The sequence below is a fragment of the Coffea eugenioides genome, chromosome 4 (genome assembly GCF_003713205.1).
Source record: "Coffea eugenioides isolate CCC68of chromosome 4, Ceug_1.0, whole genome shotgun sequence".
Classification (NCBI taxonomy): Eukaryota; Viridiplantae; Streptophyta; class Magnoliopsida; order Gentianales; family Rubiaceae; genus Coffea; species Coffea eugenioides.
In genome coordinates, this window is record NC_040038.1 from 31754297 (window position 1) to 31770382 (window position 16086).

Genomic DNA, 16086 nt, shown 5'->3' on the forward strand with positions numbered 1-16086 from the left:
TAGTATATCCATCATATTTGACTTCTCGATTAAACATCCACCATTGTCCCAACAGCACATGCGTCACTTGAATGGGAACCACATCACACAACACCTCATCCACGTATTGACCAATACGAAAAGGAACAAGTGTGTGCTTAGTAATCCAAATATCACCACTATCACTTTGCAACTTGTAAGGTCGAAGATGATCAATGGTTGGAAGATTCAATTTCTCAACCAAGACAGTACTTGCGAGATTAACTTCACAACCCTTATCAATGGCTAAGCTGCAAACTTTATCCTTGATATGGCAACGTGTATAAAACCAATCATTTTTTTGAGCTTTGATGATTTCCAATTGCTCAGTTATCTCACGCAATGCCACAGTATTTACTCCTTTAGGCACAAGATGGTGAAGCTCCAGTTGAGCATTCGTTTGTCTCATACTTTTATTACCTGCAAAACTCAACAAAAATTAGTAGAACAGTCCTCACTCGCTCCCTTACGTGTTTCACTCCTCTCGTGTTTTCACTCAAGTGTGTATGGCACTCTAATGCTCTCACCAATTCACTTCTCAAACCACTTGTTTGTTTCCTTTGAAGAAATCAGAAATTTTCTCAAGGAAGTTCAATCAAACTTTAATCAATATAGCTCCCAATTGTATCAAAGGAACAAGGAAACAAAAAGTAGAAATGGAAAGCTCAAGTAATGAATAAGGAATGGAAGAGGAAAAAATTGATGTACAAAGAAAAAGAAAGTCCAAGTACGATGATGGAGTTCCCAAGTGCTTTACTTAATTGCCCAATTGATTTTTGGAAACAAGTTAGGTGTTGGACTTATTTGGAAATTTCCTTAAAGTCGGCTAACCAAACAGAATTATTACCAAAATTTTTCCAGATTCCCTCTCCAAAAACCTTCCTAAAGTCGGCTATAACAAATCTGAATTTGGTAGCTAAAAAAATTTCCAGATTTCTGCTCCTTTTAAACCTTCCAAAGTCGGCTGCAAAACAGAATTTGGTAGCTTCCTAACCGCTGAAAATTTCCAGATTTGTTACCTTATCAAATCAGAATAGCTTCCACGAAAAAAATTCCAGATTTCTTGTCTTTTTAAATTCCCCTCAAAGTCGGCTGGAATTTCCTAAAAATTTTTCCAGATTTGGTAGCTTCCTAACCCCAAAATTTTCCAGAATTGCCTCTTCTTAAATCCCCTCAAAATTTTCGTCCCTTACTCTCCCTCAAGAACAACAATTCGGCCCTCCCCTCTTTGCTCCACACAAGGACAGTTTTGACGCTTGGTGCTAAACAATGGCTTCACAAGATGACACAAGCAACGTCACCCAAGAATACCCCAAGCGGCCTGCTCAAGAAACTCCCAAGAGGTTTACTCCTAAGCCAAGAAAGCCCCGTATGGATGCAAGGACGTACAAGAAACTGTTTATACGTAGGGATGTGCAAATCTTCAAGAATCAAGATGGTCAAGATCCTCAAAAAACTCAACGGGTGATACAAGTGATCAAGGCTCAAGGTGTGCAAGATTTTCAAGAGGAGGTTGGTCAAAACTTTTGAGTAGTCTTTTCTTGATGTAATTTTCTGGTTTGTTGGAACAAGTGCAACAAGACAGAATTTGGCAAATAAAAGTGCGGCTTCCTTCTTTGTTGTTTGCTACCCGAATGCCTTTTCTCTTTTCCTTTTTCTGTTTGTTTTTTTTTTTTTTGACTCTAAGAACACACAATTACTCGGCTGTTTTTTTTTGGGTAGAATTCCAGAATTTAATGTCAATCCAATGTTCTCCTTCAATCCTCCAATAATTATCAAGACATGTATCAAAGTTTCAAGACTTCAAGATTAGTTTCAAGAAACTCAAGAAACCCTAGATTATGGTAGTCCCTCTCCAAGATTCCAACCCCAAACAAGTTTAACCACAAAATCAGTTTAGGAAATTAATTAAAACAACTTGGTGGAATAAACTAAAGTTTGGACAGATTTGGCAAGAAACTTGCGCCCAAGGAAACCCTAGCGGCTGGATTTTTTTTTTTTTTTTTTTTACTCTACCAAAACTTCAAGAACAATATAACAAGACACCAAAATAAGAAAGAAACACAAGTTATGAACAAAAGTTTTTTTTTCGGGATGAACAGTGTCGCTACAGTAGCGATGAACAGTATCGCTACAGTACCTTTTTTTTGTAATAACAATCGGACTTGACACAAAGAGAGACACGACCAGATTTGCAAAATAAAATTGACTAGGAAGCTTACGAACAAACTCAACGGGATATACTTGATGTCGTCGACTAGCTCTGAATACCAACTGATGTGAGACGGATCTAGACGAACACCAAGTTGGGATGATTGGCGGAACTTTGACCCTTCTAGAATCACGAGCCACGAACTAAGGAGATTCCTTAACCCACGACTAGCAAATTTAGTGAACCAAAAGTATAGATAGAAGAACGCCACAATCAAGGAGACTACTTGATTGATAAGTTCAATGAACAGCTTGAGATTAATTCTCAAGTATTCAAAGGAAATTCTCTTGAGGCAAGAGAGAGTGAAATAACTCACATATATTTCATAAAATCTGAATTTTTCCCTAATGAATGAAAACCTAGGCTATATATAGCCTTACAAGACAAAACCCTAACTCGGCTAGGCTAGGCCTTTGGCCCGATTCCACTACTCAAATCCACTATCTAATGGTCAGCTTATAATTGATCCAATGAAGGCTTTAAGCTGGCCCAACATAACCCAATAAAAGCTAATTAACCAACTTAAGTTATAGTGAGCCTAGACTCTATAAATCGGATCCAACTCAACATGAGGTCTTGGACCGAATTTATTCCTAGCAAATAAAATAGAAATCTAGAAAATAAACTACTAACTATTACTAAAAGATTCAATCTCTTGCAGCCCAAAACATGGCCCATAAGCGGCCCATATTTCGTATCAGATCTAATACTTGTTATGTGATTGGAGTACAAATCATGAAAGGTTGAAAGTTAGAAAAGTTGGGGAGGTGCTGTCCGAAAATTTCAAGGGCTTGCTGCCCTGTTTTGCTTTGATAATTTCATGCTTAATTTGGCTACAAGTGTGAGGGATATATGTTTGGTTATGTATGTGGAGGTTATCTACAAAAAAATTAGCCATTTTGGTTGGATAAATCTTGAGTTATGAGCAAAGAGGCAAAACTGGACTAGGTCCAGGAATTTTCTGACCAGTGATCTTGTGAAGGTCATAATGTTTTACTCAATGATCAGAATTGAGTGCCATTTGTGGCATTTGAAATTAGACTCTTAGAGATTTAAAATGGTACCAAGCTCATTTTCTGGTGCGTCCCGAGCGATTCGTGGCGAGTCTTGAAAGTTGGCTGCCCGGTTGTTACTGTTCATCCGAGACTGTCCAGAAAATTCTTTTAGTTGCTTAATTTTGAACCACTTACATTTGGATTTTGGAAATTTTTTCTTCTACACAAATATAGACTTGTGAATCTAGTTTCTAATGGCACTGATGGCACCTAATTCCGACTTTTATACAGTGAGTTATGACCGTTCTCCTAAGACTGCCAGGGCAAGACTGTTCAACCTGTGAAGAAACTCTTAAGCTTGAATGAAACTTTTCTTTTGCCGAACTTTCATGCACTTATTAAACTTATTTTCTCATGAACTTTTACCAAGGTATGGACCTTATTGCATGCTGGATTAAGTAGTCAAGACTACTCACTTGGTTTCTTGATGAACCTATAATTTAGTGAGGAACGAATCTAATTGTTAACAATTTCACTCGTTGCCCGAGGTTTGGGGAAACGAAGGTGACCGTAACTGAGACGTTTGACTTTGATTACTACTTTTGCTTGACAGGTGAGTGTTCCACTACTTGCTACCTGTTATCTGAATATTTGAAATATTTGATTTATGACTGTTGGAGCCAAATGCTGTTTAGATAAAATGGAGGCGAGCGTGTACTTTATCGCACTCGATCTCACTTGTTTTCCAATGAGGCTCTGTATACTATTATTATGAGATGTGATTTCTCTATATATGACTGTGTTTAAGTTGTTTGGGTGATATCCCATCAACTATTGCTACTGTTTGGGTACCCAACCTCTTAGGTGAGTCGGTTGTATCGAGCCGGCAAAGGTTTGGTCGAGAAGGCCGATAAACCTTGGGGACTGATGTTTGGAGGTCCCTGGTGAAGTATAGCTGTTGTGCTTGCTTGTTGTGTTGCCCAGCACCACCAGTGGAAAAATTCTCGACTTGATCCTGTTTCTTTGGAATCTTGAATAAGGGGTTGATTGGTGGACGGAAAAATACTCGAGTATTACCAAACTACTGTTTGTGGCGTGCGGGCCCGGTAAGGGGTTGATTGGTGGACGGAAATTGATGAAAGTGGTGTTCTACGGACCCTATATACTATGTATACAAGTGTCGACAGAGTGTCAACAGGAGGCAATTATGATCAAGCTCAAATGGATCTTTGGCTTTTGAAAGCCACCCGTATCCTTGAATTGAACTGTGATTAAGCTGTTATTCTACTGTACGGTGTTTATTTGATTATTTTATGACCTTATGTGACTATGTGTTTACTTGTTTTACTTGGAACCTCACTGGGCTTTAGCTCACCCCATTCCCGTTATCTTTGTTTTCCTTAACAGATCGGGGATGGATTGATCAAGAACTTTCTTAGCTTTATTTGGTTTTGAACTTGTATTTTGAGATTATAACCTTTTGGTTAAGGAGACCTTACTTTTGACTTCCGTAAGCTTGAATCTATAAGTTCGACTTATGTTATGTAAGTTATGTGTGGAGTGATAAGTTGACATTTAATTATATGTATGCTAAACTTTTAGATTGTTGGTGTAGTGTTTATGTTTAATTGGGGTAACACTCTCGTGAATGGAAGATTGTGACGACCCCACCTCCCCCTGAGGCGTACCAAAGGATTTGGCGGACCGCCTGCCCAGCTCTCGCCAGGACTCACTCACTCGTATCACGTGCATTCATTCATGGACCATAAATAACATCGCAATTCAAACTTAGAATTTACATTGATGAAAATCAAGGTACAAAGCCTCAATATATAAAATATTCTATTCGAGGAATAGCGCGAGTACAAGTCAAAAGTCAAAAACAACTAGACTACGCTAGTCTTTACACCTCTCACGCCTCGCTCGTACCCCCTGTAAGGAAAACAAATAGCGTGGTATGAGCTAAAAGCCCAGTGAGGTTCCAAATAGCAAATTGACCATTATTTATAAGTACAAGTTTTTGATATAGCAAAGTAACGAGCATGAAGAGTTCATAAAAGTGAGCAATAACACTTCAAGTAGCAATCTCAAAATGAGCGAGTGTAAAAGTTTTCAGAAGAAACAATAATTCAATAAACAATATTCATTCCAAAGCATAAGGATACGACGGATGGCTCTCAGGAGCCAACTTCCCATTTCATCATCAGGAGCTTGATCACGTAATAGTTGACACTCCGTCAACTTTCAAGTAAAGGAACCAATCCAGTAGAGCACCACTTACACTACTCTCCGTCCACCATTCACACCCCCTACTGGGCCCAAAATCCTCAAGAAACACGGGTGGTAATACTCGAGTATACCGATTAGTCGAGGAGATATCACTCCACTCGACAAAACGAGAGACCCAGGGTTCGTTACCCAATCGACCAAGCCCTTGCCGGCTCGACTAGAGTAACTCGCCACAGGGTTTCTGGAATTCCAGGAAGTGCGCACATCATAAACAAGTATATCAAGTCAATTGCAATCAATAAACAAGTATATCACGTAAGGGCAAGTGCGATAAAGTACACTCTTGCCCTATCAATTCACGTATATAACATGTACTCATATTGGTCACGTATCAAGTTCAAGTATCTAGTGCAATTCGGTATTTGAAAGCACTCACCACAAGATATAGTGCCTTTACTGGTCACTTTCAGGTTATACTCCGGGTTCGGAGTCCAAATCTGCGATAAAACTCAGTTTGAGAACTTTGAAACATGACTAAGATTCGAAACTTAGACGTTTCATTCAATAAAAATCAAGAAATTGGAATTCACTTGGAGAGTAGTCGTGAAACACTTGCTCGCCTTTTTAAACAGTAAAACTTTGTAATATTTATACTTGAAATTGTCATGCGAGTTGAAAGTACAAGGAAACATACTTCGAGCAATCATGATTGCATTTCTCAAGGGTACAAGTTCGGCCAAGTCCTTACTTATATACCTCGAAACAAGAAGACTCAAGTACCCTAGATGGTTCAAGTACTATTCATATCAACTCGACCCAAGTCGCAAGTGTATTTTTATAGTCCTCGAGCGTAAATTTGGGCAGCATGCCCTTTGTGTTTACCTAATTTTCCAGCCATTTAGGCTTCATTATTTTTCCTCAGCCAATCCCAAAGTCATATATATCATAAATGCAAGTCAATAGCCGTTCCCTAGGATCATAACATCATAAGAATAAGAATCAAAGTAATAACAAGTGGGGAAATACAATCTAGCAAAAGACAGATTTGACGTGTGGTTACGGAAATAACACATCCGAGGTTACGCTTATTGGATTGAGGCGAAACTTATACCGTTTCGAAGCTAAGACACAGGGCTACAATGTTCATGAAGATCACTTAGTCCAGTTTCCAGGGACCCGCTGGTTCGCGCCGTTTTTCTCAAAAACACACGTACTAGGGTTTTTACTTCCTATTCACTAACCTTATATCATTGCTTCTAATCACATATTATTTCTCACTTAAAAGTCATTTTTAATCACCAAATTTGATCTTTGCTCCGTACCGAAAATTCATCCGGCGAAAAATCGTAAAAACCCTAATTTGCTCCAATCTTGAAACCGAATAGTGAAACCCTACTTTCTAGGTTTATTTACACTTATTGTGGAATGATTGGGTAGTAGGGCTTTAATAAATAGTAATTTCCAAATAAAAGGCATTTTAAAAAAAAAATGTGAGGGCTGTACAATTCCATAAATTGAATTTAGGGTTTCTGTTGAAATATGAGAAATTTGAGAAAATGATCAATCACAAGTAAAACTAGGGTTTCGATTAGACTTTTAGGGTTTCTAGGCTTTTATATCAACCCCAAAGAAATAACTTTAATATCTTCCTTGAAACAAAATAATATTTTAAAATAAAATAAACTAAAGAAACCGTAATATCCTCTTTAAGACTAAACAAAAGATGATCCTAAAAGTTGGGGTATCACAAAGATATCTCATCCGCTTCATTTGAGTTATTAGTACTTTGATCGACTGAGCCCCGGCGAGAGTTGGGCAGGCAGTCCGCTGATACCCTAGGGTTCGCACTAGGGAGAGGTGGGGCTGTCACCGTTGGTATCAGAGCTTAAGCTTCAGATCCTTGTAGTATATCCTAGACTTAAGCGTTTGGGATGTTGGACTGGTGGATTGGTTTAAAAGCTAAGTGACCACTAAAAGGGATAAGAATTAGAGCCTAGGGTTGAATTGGCCTGGAAGAGTTAGGCATTTTCGACTTGAGGATTATATGTGATTATTTTTCCCTTAAGAGTACTTACGTTTTATCTTCACTTTGTGTAGGATGGACGGATCTTGTGGCCCTAGTGATAGACCGGTTGGCGAGATGCCCTGTGAGGACTTACCAATGATTAGATACCAGACCAGGCCCGGAGGAGCTAGAGCATATTGGAGCCCATCTGACCGCTATAGGCATTGCGAGTACCGTCATATTTACACTTATCCTAATGAACTAGTTCTGGCCGTAGTGAAGGAGCAGAAGGTCCTAACGAGGGACAATACTAGGCTTGGATTTGAAATGAATTACCTGAAGAAAACTATTGAAATGCAAGCTGAGCGGACTAAGGAACTTGAGTATGATATGGTCAAGGGCCGAGAAAGGGTTGATGACCCGAGTGCGCAGCTTGGCGAAACTCAAGAGCGCATGGTTAAGAGGGCCAGGAAAGTGAGGAACAGAGCAGAGTCCATTCTGAATATTTGTGATGATCTGCTGGGAGAAGTGAGTGACGAGGCTTCTCACATTGGAGATGACACAGTAGCTGAACCCGCCCAGTCTGGGGGGTCAACTAGCCCTACGACGGATTAAGCCTCTACTTCTAGGCTATTACTTTGGATGATTTTGACTATTGTACATAGAAAGGATAGGGGAGGTTGTGACTCGGTGGTTGTACAGCTTTCTTTTGACCACTTGTGCTAGGTTTTTGTTTGATATAACTGTATGACTATATCTGTACTCTTGAGGCTCGTACTTGCTACTTTTGGTCCGGTTATTTTATAAATGACTGTTAAGAGCCTTTATGTATAGTGTTTTGACTATTGATTTGGATCTTTGACTTTTGACTTTGACTTTATTTCGGCATTGGCCTTTAACTGCTTTTCAATTTCACTCGTTTATCGTGACTTCGATTCCATTTCTTATATGACCTTTAAATATGAATAAGCATATATTGTATACCTCTATTTGCTTACCCTGTTAGTTATAATACTTGGGCCCTAGACTAGTGAGTAATAATGGAGACTAGACGACAATATGGTTGGGGCCATGGGTGTGGATCTAGGTAGGTCCAGGACTAAGAGGAGGAATAAAGGTTTGTAGTCAATTAGAGCCAAGGACCCGAATGTGGAGAAGGAGACCAGGTAGCTACAGCTATCAATCATATGACTGATCTACTGTTTACTGGCCCGTTTGGTTGACCATCGAGGTCAAGTACCAGGTAACTAGTCAAGGAACCTTGAAGTAAGTAAAGATAGGGCCCTGAAATGGTTCCAAAGTTCGCTTCCCCTAAATTTCTTAGAGGACCAGATCCCAAAGCTGCCGAGAACTGGTTTGAAAGAATGGAAGATATGTTTGCTGCTTCGCGTGGTCCCTGCGCGGAGTGAGTTTGGGGTCAAGTGGTGTTATTGTCCGATTATGTGGGTAAGTGGTAAGGATTAGGTGCTCTTCTGGGGCGTAAGCTATGAATCATGACTGTTATAAGCATAAACCCTTTATCAGGATACTTGGAAGAAATAGATATGTACGTCGGGTAAGAATCTCTAATATGGGTGATTTACTCTTGGGACCGGCTGTGACGACCCCACTTCCCCCTAAGGCGAACCAGAGGGTTGGCGGGCCGTCTGCCTAGCTCTCGCCAGGACTCACGCAAGCAAGCTAGCAAAAATCCTTCCGAAGTATAACCTAATCTATTACAACATCGTTTCCCTTCAAACAAGCCGGGTTCTAGAATCACATTAACTTCAGAGATAACAGTACTATAAGATAGCCAAACGTCGATTCTTAAAATACCTTCCTGATTACAAACCAAGAAACAAGACATACAATTCAAATACGTTCGTACAAGCCACATACAAACCCAGGGTTTACACCCTTCCAACTTCAAGTGGCAACCCGAAAACAAAAGCTACATTGTTTAATTCAAACTACATGCTTAAAGTACAAGTAGATCTCAAGTCTTCCTCAGTTGTCAGAACCTGTAAAAGAAAACCACAACGTGGGATGAGCTACACAGCCCAGTGAGGTTCCAAGACGCTCTAACAGTTCAAATAGGTCAAGTAAGTTGTGCATATCATATGCATGATTCGAGGTTACACAATGGCATGTTACCATGAGGTGATAATCATTACACGGTTAATTGCTACTTTGAAACACATGTAGAAGTAGTACTTTTGGAACGAATGGCCGTATAAATATATTTTCATAAATTTTCAGTCAAACAAATAGTGGCTCGTCCGACTAGAAGAACATTACAAGGATTGCTTCATCTCAGAGGTTAATGCTCATGAGGAGTCTTACCTTAGAATGCCAACTAGGAGAGCAATAATATTATTAATAGTAAAGCAAGCACGAAAGGATACGGTGTTCTAGTGGAACTTTGTCGGTCACCTGCACCTTATAACTCCCGGATCCCCACGGTTGACTGGCCATCACCTTATCCCTCCAGGGGTAGTACTCGAGTATACCGAAACGGTTGTCCAGGGTTCCAACCTACCCGACCGAGCCCAGTCCTGGCTCGAGTAGGTCAGTAACCGAGGCAGGGCCCAAGTTCAGCTTACAGCTTACAACATGCACAGATAACCAAGTAATTCGACAAAAAGTAAAATTCATCATTTGAATAGGTCGAGTGAGGTAAAGTACACACTCGCCTAACAATGATGGACAACTTCATATAACAGGTGATTCATGATAATCAAGTAACCAAGTAGATACTTAGCACGTAATCACGTAAGCAATCCAAGTTGATTTCATGGGAGCATGTAATTCACGGATATCGAATAGTCATGTAGATTGGAAATCATGAGAGCAAATAGCTAAGTAATTAGGTAGTCATGTGGGTTGGTAAATGGTTCACGGGTAACGGTTCACGGTTAACGGTTAACGGTTGACGGTTAATTGACCTGTATTTGCCATATTAATAGGCCATCATTGGCCGTTCTCCCATTTTTATCATGTGAGAGTCGAGGAGATTCACTCCATTGACGTTACTACATTTAGATTCACGAGAAAGTGTTTCACGCAAGTCACCACTCGAACGGCTAGTGTGATAAAGTACACACTGCGCACTTCGATGGATCGGAAATCATTTTCCAAATTGTCACATAACGAGTCACAAGAGCACTTTAACCAAATAAGCATAAAACAAGCAGGCTAAGCACGTATTGAGTTTACACGGTCATTCGATAGGGTTAATCATTTAACCAATTCATGTCGATATGCAATGCAAGTATGTATTTCTTAAATAGGCACGAGTATGGTAAATACTTAACGATCATGAAATGAGCATGTCCTAGACGTACTCAATTACGTATTCCTATATGGAACACTCACCTAGCAACAAGGGCAATAGGTTCAATTTGAAGTTCAAGCGTCCTCTGTCGGATCCTCTTAAAGGTCCTCGTGTGCGCCTGAACGAATAGTAATAGTCTATCATTTACAATCCCTACTAATGATGAAAATCGTGTCATAGTACAAACTTAGGAAAAATCTCGTGAACAAGTCTTAATTATCCTAAATCGAGATTCTCAAGTGGAGTTTCAAGGTACAAGAGAAATTAAGTCTACATCATGAAATTCAAGGATAAGACATTTGGATATTATCGAAGGAATAAGGAGTACTTGAAAAACTCCATTTCCTTGGAATTCGGAAAATTTTCAGTTTTGATGCGATACTTTGAAAAATCGTAGCTCACCTTTTACATGTCAAAGATTGGAAAACTTGGTACCGTTGGAAACCTCCTTCAAAATACTAAAAGTTCCTAGAATACACTTTTTCATGATTCTAAATGGAAGATAGTCAAAATGGGCTCAAAGTTACTGTTTTGGTACATAAGGCAGATTTAAGTTGGTTTTTGGCCAACTTTGGAAATTCGGCAAAATTCACTTGTTTGGAAATAGCTTTTGAAATTTGCAACTCTATTAGTGTTGTAATTCAAGAGCATAACAAAACAAACGGAAAGAGGAACGGAGTTTTGAGCACCAAGATACGGTAGCTCAAAGTTACCAGAAGTTTCTTGTTAAACAAGGGTTTTCCAAAGTCAAGTCTCGAACTTTGGTAATTTATTTGACCCATGAAACGGTCTCGGAATAACCCCATACTTAGCAGTATAATACTACCCTATAAGGATTGTCCCTCTACCAAATTTCATAGAAAAATAAGCACGGAACGTCGCTTAACAAAATCACTCAAATTTCCAAAATTTTAAGGCAAAGCTGCCTTGTATATGAAAATTTCCTTTTCCAAACTTTTGACCAAGGAAAATCCTCTAAACATGGTTCATTTGCATAGAAAAAGGTTTAAGGGTCATCCCAGAACAACATTTGTGGTGATTAACACCAAGAGATTTAATTTGCAAGTCTACACCGAGCCTTGCATCAAATCTGTCGAAAGATCAGGGTTTTCAAGGACAGAGCAGGTTGTCTATTTTGATCATAGATCACTCACATTAACTCAGAATTTGACATGGTTTATGGCGTTGGAAAACACATTCATAGGGCTATAATTTCACAGAAGAAATCATTTTGAATTTCGGCACACAACTAGCTCGAATTCGAGCCACAAGTTGCAGCCTCAGCATTTTGTTCTTGTAAAACAGAGAAACAGGATAGTCATCTTTAAATTATTGGTTCGGCTCACACACATGGAACCAGAACATACATTTTATACCATTGGAAAGGCTGGGATATCTAGTTTCAAATGCCGCTGACGGCACTTGATTTCGACATCGAAGCACAGATTTATGGCTGGAATACGAAAACTGGTTAGAGCATTACGAAAACAGTTTTCCAGATTTACTAGCTTCACGAAATTGATCCAATTGACCAACCAAACTTCAATATTTTTAAATGAAACTTTGTACACCATATCTTCAACATTTAAGCATGATATACAAGTCATGAAACCCTCAAAATTCCGCAAAAATAGGTGCGATTAAAACAGGGCAGATTCGTTATCATCACATGCAACTCCTCAATTGGCCCCCTTTTTAAATTTTGCCATTTAACTCTACTAAATTAGCACCTAATCAACACAAGCAGCATCAAATCCTAACTAATCAGATTATCCAAGTCATTGTGGGAATTCATAGAGCCCACTCACCAAATTTTCCATTAAAACTCAAAGGAGTCACCATCGGCTAGGCTGGAAAAATTGCAGCAAATAGATAGTTTGGTATACGAACTTTTCCCTAACAAAATTCATTACTTTGTTCACTCAAACTCAGCATGCATACGGTGATTATTGTGTTATGAGTATATTGAACTACAATACGAAATTTGCAGCCAAGATTTGAAGAGAAAAACTGGAAATTCTTTCTTTCCCTCTCTCGGCCAACTCAACAGATTTCCAGCAATTAGATTGGTCATAAATCCAACTTTTCCTTCGGTTAATTCATGGTATTAGGTGCTAAAATTTAACATGAAAATACTTAACTAGCTAATCAATATTTCTAGTTTAAAATAGGATTCAAACAACAGCCATAATCATCCAAGAAAACCAGAACTTCTGTTTGCTACCTTCGGATGAGCTTGCATGCGGCCAGATTGTTTTTCATTCTTATTTTTCTAGCATAACCGAACCAAGGGGCTGCATACAGAGCTTAATTACCTTGTTCTTAATTAGTTAAACGCATGTATCAGCTCAAACTACTACAAAGAGACAGAATTAAATCTGCATTTTCCAAATCACTCCCACGGTAAATTCCAATTTCTTCCTAATCAAATTTTCTCATGCTTTGGTTTCATCATCCGAGACACAAACACTTCATGCATGACCGTAATTCACTGCATCTACCACTAGTGAGCTAATCTAAAACCAGAATCTACCTCAGCTGGAAGCTTAGTTCGCGCGTCAAGATGCTGCGATTTGTTTTTCCCCCTCGGCTCGCTGATGGGCTTGGGATTTGGTTGATTTGCTTGGCTGTTGCAGGCGGTGGAGTTGATGAAGAAAGTGATGGCTCTCGGTCCCCTTCACCAGCTCGCAGGTGAGACGAAGAAAACAACAAGTCTCTCTCTCTTTCCCTCAAGCTTACGGACAGGGACAGAAACGGAAGGCTCGGTTCTCTTTTTCTTTTTGCTCTCGGTTCGTGGTCGAGGAGAAAATGGTAGTAGGGTGTTGTGATGGAGGGGAGCTAGTGTAATGAAATGAATATTGTGGAGATGAGCCGGTACTTTATAAGATGTAGTGCTGCAGTGGAGAAATGGATCCAGCGAGGACGAAGTGTTGAGATTGGAGCTTGCCCGAGGAGTTTCGATAGCTCTTGTTCCTTTTATTGTTCCTCTCCGTCGTTAATATCAAGGCAGCCCGCAATGCTTCTTTAGTCGGTAGATTGATAGGTCCTAAGCATCCCACTCAATCTATAGCCTATTGGTCGTATAATGGATTGGTTAATATGAAGGATTAGTTTAGCCTTTCGACATTAACACATCCGAGTTACCAATCTGAAATTTTCTCCTTAAATCCCTTATTAGCTCCTAATCTTATTTCTATCTCCTTAACCTCACAATTCTTACACATTCAAATTTTTAGGAAATTGATTAAACGAGTAACGTAGCACTAAAATATGTTTAGTTAATCTATGAATTCGTATGTAATAATGTCCAATGGCGGAAATAGAGATAATACGGGCATGGTTAATTTTGAAATGGAGGAGGGCTGATTTGGTCTTTTAGCATCTTATTCGACCTTCCACTTAAGTCCTCATTCGTAAGCTAATTCCAAAATTTTACTTCAAATGCAACTTGTTAATCTACTAGTATTTTAATCTCGCAAAAGTTTAACTATCTAAGTTTTTACGTCCTAAGTATACTTAGTATACTTGTATCGATTTTGTCTAAAATTTATCAACTGTATTTTAATACTAAGGTTCCTATTAACCCTTAACATTATTAACGATTAAACTTAGCTATCGGAATTTAAAGAATTTATTTTAAGGCAATAATATTAATCTAACTCTAGAAATATTAATTTAGTATAACAAAACCAATTAATTGAATATTTGGCACAATTATATTATTATTTTTTTTTAATAACTCAAGAAAATAAAATAAATTCAAAATATATGTAATTTCTCGAATCGATTATTTACTCCAGTCGCGTGTTTACTATTTTCACTTAACGAGCCTTCAGAAATTAAATTTCGAAACGAATCGTTTTAAAAATATAACTAAGCTATGGATATATTTAATTAAACCTAAAAATGTTAGAAAATAATAATCGGAGAGATCGGGTGAGTAAATACTTATTTGAGCTAGTAAAATAAATCAAGTAAGCAAAATTTTCGGGTTCTCACACCGGCCGACTCGATTTGTGAATTGTCTTATTGTGGATTCTTGTACTTGGGTACCAAATAGTGGAGAGCGCTAGAATAAGGGTCTGTATCTTGATTGCATTTGAGGTGAGTTTTGATGGCAAAGGTTAAGGCGTGGATGATTCTAACACTTGACCTAGTTAATGGATTGATTGAGGGAATGGATCTCGGAAGTTATCATGGAATAATCTAGAAATAGTCTGTTAGGGTTTCTATAGACGGTGGCTAGATTGTAGCGTACGTCGAAAAATTTGCACTGAAGACCTATTTCCTTCTCCTATAACTGTGAAGACTTGATAAGTGTTTAATTCGAATATGAGGCGGTTTGATTGCAACTATATGGATATTTCTACCCCTTTTGTGATATTCTTTCCTATACTTCCTTGACACCTATCTACTAATGTCTAAGTATGGACTTGACTCGATTATTATCGTGGCGAGATTGTGAGTTTTGGAATTATGGATAGGGATTTGAAAAAGGAATTGGGTTCTATACTTATATGCAAGAGCTTGAGATAGGATGTGGAACTTTCGACATACAAAGTACGCTTTAGGGATTCGTTATGTATATAAGTGGCAATGGTACTCCTTGTGTTAAGACTCCAGAATAGGAATAAGTGACACAGTATTTTGAAGTATTGTCCCACTTGTGTTCTACTTTCCCGTCTATCTCATTTGAAAATAGCTAAGTTTAATTCCTCGTAGTTGGACTGGAAATGAACGAACTTAAAAGTTATATGACTAGAGCTTCCATGAAGCCAGTCGTAATTAGAGTTGCCTGGCAAGCTATCATTGAGTTAAGTAAATCGGCAAGGTGACAAATGTGACTGATCTGCAAAAGAAAATAGAGATTATTTGAAAGGAAGTAGAGTTCCGAAAGAGAGTAACTGAGCACTGGGAAGGACGAAGGAAACAAGAATACTTGGAGAAAATTGAACTACGGCACCAGAACATAGAATTGAAAAAGAAATATGAAAGGATTCCAGAAGGGGTATGCAATATGTTTGAATTAGTGCATCTGCCTAGTCGAATAGCATCTCAAGACATCCCTCATCAAGTTAGCCATTAGTGAGTGGTTGGGCAGTATTGGATCCTTGCCCATAAGTCTATTGCTATAATTTAGTCTTTAAGTTAAGTGAAGATTTTCGTTTGTTGTTCCAAAGGAATAAACTATTTAACGTATAGTGTATGGGTTTGAGAGCTAGCAAGAATAGTAGCCAAGTTTTAACTCTTCTTTTATCGAGATTAAAGTTTGTGTCACATTCTTCACCTTGACTAAATCAAAAGTTGACCAAAT